At 36.7% G+C, this 12,803-nt stretch overlaps 1 protein-coding gene across 4 annotated transcripts in view; it reads left to right on the top strand.

Annotated features, from left to right (window-relative positions):
* Window positions 1-588: 588 nt before the first annotated feature.
* LOC137042697 (inactive ubiquitin carboxyl-terminal hydrolase 53) overlaps window positions 589-12,803 on the top strand; it is a 72,641-nt gene continuing 60,426 nt past the window's right edge. For 2 of the 4 annotated variants that reach the window (XM_067418839.1, XM_067418830.1), the window contains exon 1: window positions 589-876. The gene's annotated coding sequence lies outside the window, so the exon portion shown is untranslated. Of the gene's footprint in view, window positions 877-6,039; window positions 6,531-9,403; window positions 9,509-12,803 lie in introns of those variants that run through there. The other 2 variants (XM_067418959.1, XM_067418867.1) reach the window with 2 other exon arrangements.

Here is a 12,803-nt window from a genome sequence, read left to right as displayed (position 1 = left end):
TATCAGAAGAATTATATAGGCTATTAGTGCAATCCCGTGATAGATTTACTAAAGACCTGAATATGTAATAATGATTGGATTGCATGCATTTAAGGATTTTATCACGACGCAAAATCAAAGGATGATGACTTTTATTTAGAAATTATTGCAAAGTGCACTTTAAAAAAACTTACTAAAGCGTATTCACAAACATAAGTTTTAGTATGCATAAGTGGCAATTTCATCAATATTAATAAGCTATAGGCCTATCTTAAAGTACACGTTTTATATATACTTTTATATCAGTATAGTTTTGTGCACATCAATTTTGTACAGATGCACAGTTCCAAATTTCTGCAGCCATGTGAGGTTTGAAACAGAGCCACAAAATAAGTAGCTGCTCTGTGTCGACACAGCAGAGGAAAGTGTGAGAAAGCAGGACAAACTCCTCCCTTCGCCGTGCTGCACTGGGACAGACTGCAGTACATACTGTAGTGTAGAAGAACAGAGGCGGAGTTTCACCTCAGCACCGAAACCAGCTGGAAATTCAGGTGCCCGCAGTCAGTCAGTCAGTTAACTCACATCAGTAATACACACAGGACTACTGCAGGGACCTTTCTCTTCACACTGCAGGATTTTAACTAACTAAAGAAAGAAATAAGAAAACACAATAAGAAGATATAAGAGCGAAGGCGCTTATGGTGTTATGTATACAGTATCGCTGTAGGTACATCTTTACCGGTGTGTTTTCGTGCGTCGTCTGTCGCTTCCGCTTTTCAGTACAGCAGTTTGACGCCGATATTCAGCAGGAGTCAATGGGATTTTTTGATTCTCAGTAAAGTATTTCACTAGACGCTGAAAGAAAGAAAGGAGTATAAGTCATTTGCTGTGCACGCGGTGAGTAGATACGTCTCTTGTCATGTCAGTACATTTTGTTTTGGTCAAACTTTTCAACGCCATGTTTCATTCGTTACTGCGCATGTGGCGGAAATGCACCTGAATCAGGTAGACGCGCCTCAGCGTTTCACTTCAGAACTAGCTTTGCTATTTAGCTACTTTACATGTAGAACCTTTACGTGACAAATCCCTAAATTGTCTTTTTTATTGGTTTTTTAAATGGTTTACTTTGTACTTAGTACAAAGCTCGTGTATGTTGCGACATAGGCTACGTGTGTGTAAAGCAATGTCAATATTTTCAATACAAGTACCACTTGATGTCACTCTGCTGAGTACGAATCCGCGTTGATACATAATAGCCTACTTTGCAGAGCTGAATTGAATTCATTAAATGAATGAAACTCATCCCTACTATTGCGTTATCCTCATGAAATTGGGAAACGTGTCTTACTGACAGCATGTTTGTGCTTCTTGTCTTCATTTCTTTCAAGTGTTTCCACATTCAGGTGTTTTTGTTATTTGAGACTAGATTCAAAAAATGTCCCCCAAATAAATCATATATAATAGTATAAGTAAATAAACCCTACTGAATTTATTTATTTTCTTGCTTAGTCTTAGACAATTTTGCTTCTCAAGTGAATATAAACTTTTTAAAGAAAAAAAAATAGAATTGGACTGGAAAGCGATGCATAGGCCTACTGATACATTATTACAGTGTAAATGGAAATGACAAGTTGAAGTTTTGAAAATAATTAGATAGTAAGAAAAAAGTGATTTAAAATGTATTTTCAGGGTTTGGGGATTTTTTTTTTTTTTTTTCTGAGCAGACATTTTTTTTCAAGAGGTAGAACTTGTAGTAGAGGTATTGCATCTGGGGATGCAATGAAATGATTAATTTGTTTTTTTGCAAACATTGCAGCTGATTAAATTGGCTCTACACACTTGCCAAAGCACTCTTCTCATTAAAGTTTGCTGCTCATGCATTTCATTTAAACCATGCGAGTGCAGAAGTTCAACATTTATTTATACGCAAGAGGATAGTCAGCTTTTCTTTGACTCATTTATTAAGACTAGAAAACTTTCCATACACATTTGTATTTTCTCTGATCCCTCAGAATGTTTAAATTCCATTAGTGTTTTAAATATGTTAATTTTAGTGTGGTGACTCTAGTCCAAGTAAACAAATGATGCATTTGTAGTGACGGAAGAATGTTGAGACTTGAGGAAGACGGATCAACATTTCTTTAGTTTCTAGCATGTTGTCATTTTCAAGATGTTCATATTTGCACTGCTATTGCCTATACGAGACGGCATGCAGTAGAACCGGCTGTGTCTTCCATTATGGCCTGTCTCATCTGGTATCAGCTCATTCAGATCTGTATAAAACAGTGACTTAAGATCAGTTCACTGCTGTACCCTGTCGAGGTGGAAATTAGTGGAATTGCATAGGGAGGAGTTTCGTGGAAAGCAAGTTATGCCGATCAAGTTTGATCATTTTACATGTAGCCGCAAATACATTCTGTAACTAGCGTAGTGCAATGTACTCATAGTTTTTGCATAGGCGTGTGCATGCTTGTTCGTGGACGTTAATGTGTGTGCGGGCGTATTTTGAAATGACTCTTTGTGCAAGCTTGACAATGATGTCACATTTATGAACCATACAGGAAGGACAACATTACCATATGAACATTGTGTTTAAGGCTGTGTGGTGGATTGTCTTATTTTGACACGTACATAGATGTAAATGGTTTGTTTATTTATTTATTTATTACAATCTCTGAGTATTTTGAAACCATCAAGGATTTTGGTTGAATAGTGATGACTAAATTACTAAGACAGACGGAAATTAAATAAGTCATGCATTTGTTATTATGAGAGGATCTTCACCTCAAACCTATTTCAACTTTTAAGTTGGTTCCTTAAAGGCACAATATGTAACCTCTACAACATTTTGTTGACTTGTGTACTTATCCCAGATAACTAGGACACGGACTGTCCATCGCTTATCAGTGATGTCATACCTGTCTTTCCCTCGATTTATTTTGTCGAAACCACAGAAGAACCAAAGACGCTTTAACATATGTGACCCTGGATCACAAAACCAGTCATGAAGAATTTTTTTTTATTTTTATTTATACATCATCTGAACGCTGAATAAATGCTTTCCATTGATGTATCATTGATGTACACTGTAAAAAATAAAAATTGAAAATGTACTGGTAATTTTCTGCCAGTACATTATCCAGTAATTTTATGGAAATTTCTGTTGACCCTTAAAACATAAACTATTTTTTACAGACTTTTTTTGCAGTGTATGGTTTATGATAGGACTATATTTGGCCTTGATACAAATATTTGAAAATCTGATCTAAATACTGATAAAATTGCTGTTTAAGTTGTCCAAAGGAAGTGCTTAGCAACGCATATTATTACAAATGATATTTTTTTTTATAAATTTGCAGTAGGAAATTTACAAAATATCTTCATGGAACATAATCTTTACTTTTGGCATAAAAGAAAAATGTCTAATGTTATTTCATGCATTGTGGCTTATTTACACTGTTAAAGAGTTGGATTCTCATGCTAAACATTATTTAAAAAAATAGTTAGATGCATGAAAGAGTATTTCTGTGCCAAATACTCTCCTTCAGGATTAAAAGTTTTTTTTTTTTTTAGAGTATGGCCCTTTTCGAAGTCATAAAGGGCGGAATTACTTGTATGTGCACTTCTCCCGAATATGCACGTGTGCACATCAACCAGAACTAGAAGCAAGAGTGTCAATGGGTGCGTTTCTAAGCACGTTCTTACGCCGATTATGCCTAATAAGTCGACAATGAACATGGTCATGTAAACGCGGTAACCCGTTTTCTTTTATCGCAGTAAGGTCATAAACGGCCTAAGCATAAACCGGACGGGACAGATGTGGCATGTAAACGCATTAACCTGCTTTCTGTCGGCTTATTGAAGTGCGCATGTGCGATAGGTGACAAAACCGCAAATTTAGAGCATGTTTAAACGCATCCAGACAGCGAGCTAGTGTTTACATGAAATAAGGACATATCACAAACGCAGACTCTTTTAAGACCCAGAAAATTGTAAAGATGTGTTCTCATCTCATGCAGCAGAAGTAGAAGAGGTTCAGTCAAAACTGCATGAGAGAATATTATGAGCCGTAAATCTCCTGCTGACACGTTGCACGCTTTATTTAACATCACAACTGAAGTAACATTTAGAATACGCCGAGTCAGATGCGGACATTATTATTTTTGACGTCACTACAAGGAAATAACCCGGTTTATTAATAAAGTCATGTAAACGCGGTTTAGTTGCATTGTCAGTTTACTGGTTTGCATGTAAACGGGGAAAACTGATTATTTCAATAAGATGATTTTTTGAGCTATCGGCTTACTGGTGTGCATGTAAACACACCCAATGTCACAAAAGAAGTGTGTTTTTGGTTGTGAGGGAAAGATAACCATGTTCAGCTTCAGTGTCAAGGAAACAGTGGAGGCAGTTTGTTTTTCCGGAGCAGCAACAGAGTTCTGCAAGTTTGTTTGTTCTCTGTCATGAAATGAAACTGCATCAAATGTGTGCTTTGTTGGCAATCGGCGCATAAGCATAATGTCAACGACATGAAGGTATAGTGAATCAAAAGTTATCCAAGAAATGTGTGGTTGCTCGTAACTCTTTAGCTCTGCCCACTGCACGCCTTCACAAGTTCTGCTAGTTTCAGAAAGACTCCATGCAGCGTATCTCTTTTATAAATCTGATAAAACCAAAGAGACTTCGGACATATGAAAGAGGAAGACTATAGGTAACATGAGATTGGGATGTTATGCCCCCTCAAGTGTAATCAACTTGCTGTACATGTAATTTCAACTTAAATAAAATTAAACTGACTAGAATCATAAAATAGCTTAATTTTGATGAGTCAAAGTAATGTACTCCTTGATCATATCTTTTTTTACAGTGTGATACTACTGTGAAAGCAAGTGACAGGTGCTAATAGGTAAATGTACCCAAAGCGGTAGAAGTTTTTGCTGATCTCTCTGAATCAAAATAGACCCCTTCTCAGCATAGCAGCCAGCTGCTTCATTTGTTATTGTTCACTAGGAATCCTCCTCTGAATATCTGGAAGTGTCTGACTAAGCACCCCACTAATAATGCATGAAGCCACTGAAGCTGAATAAATGTTTTAAACCTTGTTGGAGGAAGCCATTTTTCAGCTGAAAAATGAAAGGAAAGCGAGTTGGTGGCCGCATTGTGAATTTGACATTTATTGGCAAGCCGTTTGGGAAGTGAGGAAACGTTTAGGAAGTCGAGTATGTTTCAGAGGATATTGTACTTCAGTCACTGATAAAAATTAATGTCTCCTATACATCTGTTTTTGTTTGTTCTGGAGTTGTTTTATCACCTCCATGCAAACGTATTGTGTATTTAATGGCCGTGACCTGCCCGGTGTCTGGACTCAAAGTGCTGACCGTGTGCTGGAACGCAAGACATGACCAACAGGAAGCCCACACAGGAAACGGCCACAGCATTGTTGCTTGAAGCCAAAACTGCCTTCTCCATTCCTCCGGGATTTCTGCCGCTCCCTCAGTGTTGTTTCAGGGTTTCGGGAGCGTGTCATGTTTCGCCTCAGCAGTGTGTCCCACCAGGGCAAAACTGGTCTTTTTGTGTAGCAATTGTTGTGGGTTTGCTGTCAGAATAGGATGTTATTCTTCACAGAGTGACAATGTTTTTAGTGCTGTGGCGTGTGGCTGTCCCATATTCCTCACAGTGGTTTATTTGTCCATTTTCAATATGACTTTTGTACTCATTCTTTCCCAAATGACTCCTGTCTGTTTTTGGGCTAGGTTTAATTTATGTGTAATTTATTAAGGAAGGGCATTTTAATAATAACTTGATGGACTTAATAGTCATTACATTAAGTTTTGAAGAACTGGTTAAGTAAAATTATAATGATATGAATAATATAATGAATAATTGTATTGAGTTTATGGACATCCACGTTTCTGAGGTGAATGTAATGTTACAATCTGTTGTTTTATTGACGTCTTTCCGCATTGTTGGGGAAAGTTACTTTTAAAAGTAATGTGCAGCAAATAATATTGCGTCACTCCATAAAAAGAACAAATCGTGTTACTTTTGCATTACTGTTTCTCATGTGGGCTGGGCTTGTTTGTTTTTTAATTACAAAAAAAGTTATTTTGGGCAAATGTAAAGGCCCTTTCACACCAAAGGTGAAATGTATAAACCTCAGTCTGAAGAAAATGCAAATTCACGCCTGTACAGTAGAGGGATTGTAGAAGAATAGAATGCAAGAGAAGAAAGTAATGGTACAGTACAGTACGATCCGGGACGTTTAACTCTGATCCAACATTACAATGACTTGATAGGCATGGCAGAGAAACGTCATTGTCATACAAAGAAAGCAACACAGTAAACAACAATGCAGGACATACAGCAGGTCTTGTTCTTGCGTCTCTGCATGTGGCTGTTTGTCACAAGAAGACACGCTTTGTTTGAGCGAAGGCTGCAGGCTGCATTAATGATTCTCTGTCAACCAATCAACGTTCTGCAGTGAGTCTAGCTTTAGGTAACGGACTGCTGTGCTAGGTACCCCAATGGAAGGGTTCCAAAAAAGTGATACGGTACGTTTCAGAATTTTTGTTAGCATTCACAACTTCTGACAATCAAAATGGAAATAACTGTGTACTGCACTGTACCATAGGTGACGTTTATCTTAAGTAATTTTTGCTTATTAATTTGGTTGAATTGGATCATCAGCGGTCAGCAGCATATACACTGGCTAATAAAGTTAGATTAAATACATACGTATATTGTGTTATTTTCTAAGTTGGCATTTCACTGTTTTTATTCATTTTGATGATTACTGGATCTGTTTTTGTGCAAGCGAGATGAATAAATGCTTGCTCAGTTTTAGTCTTGAACTGCAATAACCACGCTCACACAGCGCACACGGCGCCTAGATCTCTCAACATGTGTACAGGAGAGGCATCAGTCAATAAATGTGAAGAAAAAGCAACTTTCGTTACTTGTTTGAATGAGTAACCCAGATTTTTTTTTGTAAATGTGTTACTTTACAAGGCTAGTTACTTGAAAAAAGTAATCTGATTGCGTAACTCGCGTTACTTTTAATGCGTTACCCCAACACTGTCTTTTTGCGCAGAGGTAACACTAATTGAGCATTTACATAAGATATTCAGTAAGTTGTACTGTTTTTTTCTTGTTTATTTAATGCTATAACTAGTAGTAAAGAGGAAGGGATAATTGTTCACGGCTACAATGATCTTTTACGCCACAGAGCACATTTACTGTTTGAATTTCATAATTCAGAAGTTTTTTTTCTTTCATAAAAACAGAAGAAGATAAAAAAGCACAACGCTTATTGTGATTTATTGGATTTTAGAAGCATTACAAAAGTTCACTCATCAACAGACCTTCATAGACTGAAAGATTGATTATTCGGAATTTGGGATTTAAGAATCCATATCGCTTAATCAAAATGAGAATCAGTTTATATTGAGAAATCAATATTTCCAACCCAGCCCTATAATTAATGATGGTAATAATCATTGTTTTATTGCATAATATCCGTTCTGCAGGTGTTTCTCATACAAATTATTTTCAGACTACTCCTTCAGTTGGTTATTTTTATCATGCATGCATTGCAACATTGATACATTTCAATCAAACGCATCATTGCTTTGCTGTTTAGTAGTCTATAGGCCAGATTACTGTTGACATGTGAGTTTGCATAATCTGTCAGTGTGCAGTGACGCCGACATTTTGTCATTGCTCAAACACAAGAATGTTGCGTTCATTTGCATTTATTTCACAACGTTACATTTGTCATTTATATACATTTGTAAATACTAAATAGCAAGATAATTTGTTGCTTCAAATAAGTATGGTATGTAGCTAGAATGTATTACAATTTGGCCACACTTCTTTGTAAAGTCAAACCATGAGTTATATGGAAAAACGAAGTTGAAGAATGAGTCAATGAATTAAGAGCAGAAAAGCTCATTAAACTGTTGAACTTTGTAAAGGGCAGTGCATGATAGAGATAATTTTTCTTTTTTTAAATTAACATTTTATTGACGTAAATGTTCTGTTATATATTGAGCAGTGTTAATGGTGTCGTGAAATGATCTTTGAGTGATTTACTCCTTCATTATTCTGTCATTCTCCTCTGTTAGTCTGTGGGGGATCTTTACTTTAGCTTAGGAAAGATATCAATCCATATTTTGTGATTTAGACAGTTCATCAAAGCCTTGAATTTTGAGTATTACAGAACCATGAGCTCCATATTCAGATAAATTATAATCTTAGCTCTGTAGCCGTGGTAGGTAATTTTTTAATAGGTAGGTAATATAAAACTAATGGATAATGTAAGTAGGAGAAATAGAGCCATTTATTATTTTTACTTAGTCTTGAATATTCAATTAAAATCCAATTTAATGTAAGAAGATTAAATTGGGTGGTGGATGATATTGTATACTTAACTGAGATGACTTAATTTCTTCTGTTGAATATAAAATATATACTTTGAGAAATATATATATATATTTTATTCAATGGAAGTCAGTTGTAACCAAAAATGTATTTGTGTGCGTGTGTGCGAATGTGCGTGCGCGTTCCACAGTGAACATGTTTGGAATGACAGTGTTTTCATTTTGGGGTTCATATTTTTGTTTTCAAGACCAAGAATAATCAGGATTCTACTTCACATATATTATTAGCTCAAGAATGTCACAGTTTAAGCAAGTCATTGTAAATTAGGAAACTGATCAAAGGCATAACGAAAGCACAGGAAATGATCTCATCTGCAGTTCAGTCATTTTAGCTCTTTATAGAAAGGGTGGGGGCATATCCTCACTTACATTAGGTAAGAAGTGAAAGAGTCAGTCATCATTACTAAATGTTTTGGAAAGTCTGGTTTAGTAGCTATGATGTTCTGGTGCCTAGATATGGCTGTAGAGCCTTCTTGTGCTTGGAGTCTACAGTCCCTGACAAAATTCTTGTCGCTTATCTATTTTCTAGAAATACCTGATATTAACCTGACTTTTAATTAATTCACTGGTGTTAGAAATAGCTCATATGAAAATCTAAAACCCTCCCAAATGATATTTATCATTTAATCAAGACAGAAAGGTCAAATTTTGGCAAGACAAAAGTTTTGTCGCCTATACAGAAATTGAACAAATTTACTGCAAATACAAAAATATGTCAGCAAATTAAGTTGTGGTGCTGTGAGATTCAAATTTAATATCTTGTATGACTTCCATGAGGTTGAAGGACTGCATCCATGCGGTTTGGCAAGGATTCATACAATTTATTGATGAAGTCATCAGGAATAGCTAAGAAAGCAGTCTTGCATGCCTCTCAGAGTTCATCAATATTCTTTGGTTTCGTCTTCCATGCGTCCTCTTTCATCCTACCCCACATATGCTCACTGATGTTCATGTCTGGTGACTGGGCTGGCCAATCCTGGAGCATCTTGATCTTCTTCGCCTTGAGGAACTTTGATGTGGAGATGGAAGTATGCGATGGAGCACCGTCCTGCTGCAGAATTTGGCCTCTTTTATGGTTGGGAATATAAGAGGTAGCTAAGATTTCTTGGTATTTTAGACTATTGATGTTGCCTTCCAATCCTGCAGATCTCTCGCACACCCCCATACTGGATGTAACCCCAGACCATGATTTTTCCGCCACCAAACTTCACTGTTTTCTGGGTGAATCTCGGATCCATTCGTGCACCAGTAGATCTCCTGCAATATTTGCGGCGACTGTGGTGTAATTCAACAGAAGATTCATCTGAAAAATCCACCTTCGGCCACTTTTCCAGCGTCCATCCTTTTAGCAGGCTGTGGGCCTTGGCAAATGCCACACGGTTTTTCAATTGTCTTTTGTTTAGTGCTGGCTTCTGGGCACTGATTCGACCATGGAGGCCATTTCGAGACAGAATCCGACAAACTGTTCTGGTTGACACAGGGACTTCAGGTGACCAGGTCTCGTGGAGCTCTGCTGCAGTGGAAAATGGGCTGGCCTTGGATTTTCAAGCCAACAAACGGTCCTCTCGAGCAGTTGTCTTGCGGGGTCTGCCTGACCTGGGCTTGTCAAAAACGTCTCCAGTCTCTTCAAATCTTTTTTTTTATCCTCTGTACTTGACGCTGAGACACATTGAAGGTATCTGCCACATCAGCAGTGGATCTGGTCTTCAGCCTCTTGATAATCAAAACTTTAGTCTCAGGGTGAATCTTAGGCATGTTTGCAGAGGTCTAGTTGCAGTTGATGTGAAGGTCTAGCGTACTGGGGTTCTTTTTATACGCACTTGAGACCAAATTGATCCAATATTAGTCACAGGGGAAGCTCATATGACAAGGCGACAACACTTATGTCTTTGCAAAAATTGACTCAATGGGCTTTACCAAGCTGTGAATATTAGAATACTTTTTGAAAGTTTAGTTTTTCACTGAAACATTATCACAAAAGCTGGTGGGATTAAAATGAGCCATTTCTTGTAAAAAAATCTTGATTAGAAATATATTTCAGCGGCACTTTAGGTCAATTTGTACACAAGCGACACGACTTTTGTCAGGGACTGTAAACAAGAATATGGAATATGAATTGTGACGTCTGTTGTATCAAGAATCATATGTCTGATCACTTAGCACAGCTCTTTTTCAACAAACTGTGCAATAGAGAGCTGTAGGGGTTAGGGATGCACCGATACCTTTTTTTTTTTCTTCAGAATTGATCCCATCCGATACCAGAAAATCTATATCGGCGCTGTTTTGTTTAAAAATTTTAGGTAGAATTTTTATACCTCAATTTGTTAAACTGATAATCACTCTTCTGTTTGTTTACAGACAACTTCATTATTTAAAAAAATGTATGATTTTATTCAAAACCATAGATCGTTATCTACAGATCAAGCATAATAACAGGAACATTAAATCATCTTTGAGAGAGTTTCATTGTGTCGTAACCGAACCCGACACAGTTTAAAGCTGAGTGGAGAGTGACTGACACTTACATGAACTTGAATTTAATTACTTAAATATTCATCTGAACCACATTAAACTATGGAATGGCTTCAGAACACTTTATATAGTGCACTAGGCATTGATGATGATTTATAATGTTTTTGTGCGGTACTGGGGCTTAACAATAACACAATGTTATTCACACAGTATCAGATCTGGATGGATTTCTAATAAAATAGCATTAGACCCCAACCCCCTTTCAGCTTTTACTTGTCTTGAAATTGGCGGTCGAGGACAAGCGGCTATATTGGCTAAATGGGACTACAGAGATTGTCGTCATCACAATTATGCATTTACATATATATTGATATAGCAGATAATCTACTGACTATTTCGCTTTCACCACCTCGTTTAGTTTACAATCCAAATGGCAATGGAAAAGTCCTATTTGGGTTTTCGGCAAGTTTCGGTTTGATGGTAACTCCCGGTTTATAAAGATCTAGATCATCATTGCAGCAATCTATTTGATTAATGCTTGTGGCAGAAACAGAGAGACATAGTAGTTGCAGAAACTATGATGCCATAGTTTAATGGTTGGGATTGGTGGTTTGTTAAATTTCACAACCTTAAGTTTGAGCAATAGTAATACTGAGGTTTGGCTTGGCAAATACCACTGATAAAGTGATCATCAGTTAGATAGTGAACCGATCTTGCAGTGTAGAGTAGGCAATGTGGATGTTGTATTTTTAAAATTGCAATTTTTATTTTTTTTGGTCGTTTACCTTTTTTTTTTCTCTGTGCTACCTCACCCTTGCTCTTGCTGGCCAAGTTTGTGTCATGCTGGGATGAATTACCATAACCGGTGTCTCATGAGCTCAGGAGTAAAAACGTCACCCATAATGTCAGCATTTTCCACTCTCCAGCTACATCATCACCTGATTGTGGTAGCTGTGATCCGCTCTGCAACACACTGCTCTCTATTACTGTCAGTGATGATAAGACTGCAGACGACTGCAGAGGTAAATGAGTGGCTGATGTTACCAGCCTATTGAAGTCGTTACTACCGCATGGATTAAAAGTAATACATCAAAGTAATACAATTTTAAACAAAAACATCTCTATCAAAGAAATGGGATGCTTACCTTGATTTATTTTATCCAGAGGCTTCTTTTCAGTAATACTTCCTTTAAATAATGCTGCTTCCTAAAAATGTCTCTCTGTTAAAATAAAAGTCAGCAGTTAGATCTTGGGTTAAAACAAATATGTTAATTTGTTCATTTATTAGATTAAAGAATAAAGTGCCTTTGAGCTGCGTGATGGAAGGTGAAGAAATATTAGACTGCGATATTTTATTTTATTTTTTCTGAAGGAAATGTCCGTAAACTTGGCATTGTTCTAACAGACACTAGCTGCATTTCCATTACTATTGAAATTGCTAATGGAAAATACGGCCAATGCAAACATGCCAATTTCACAAAACTCCCATTTGTACGTTCGCATAAGGTGGTTTTCAAAGCAATAAAAAAAGCCACAATTTATGAAGACCTTGAAGCAGATATGAGGGAGAAACACCCAGAAACGCTTTATAAGTGGCCGATCCCAAGTATAAGGGGCTTTCCTTGCCAGGAATGCATGGATAACATGCCTACTTCTACTTTCATTAAAAAATAATGGCTAGTGCAGTGGCTGTGATATATGTAAATCTACTGACATCAGTTGCCATGATTTTTGGAATGACTTATTGTAAGAGAAAAAAAATGTTTAGTCGCAGTTAATGGATGGTCATTTAGAAAAATATATTTTAGATAAAATAGTACGCAAAAACAAATCTATAAAAACTGGAAAAGGTAGAAGTCGGGTTTCTTTTGTCATTTAGTTTAACTTTTTATTAACATTAAAAACATTATTTTA

Source organism: Pseudorasbora parva, chromosome 1 (genome assembly GCF_024679245.1).
Source record: "Pseudorasbora parva isolate DD20220531a chromosome 1, ASM2467924v1, whole genome shotgun sequence".
Lineage (NCBI taxonomy): Eukaryota > Metazoa > Chordata > Actinopteri > Cypriniformes > Gobionidae > Pseudorasbora > Pseudorasbora parva.
The sequence above is the reverse complement of the archived record's forward strand: the minus strand, read 5'-3'. Positions and strand labels throughout refer to the sequence as shown.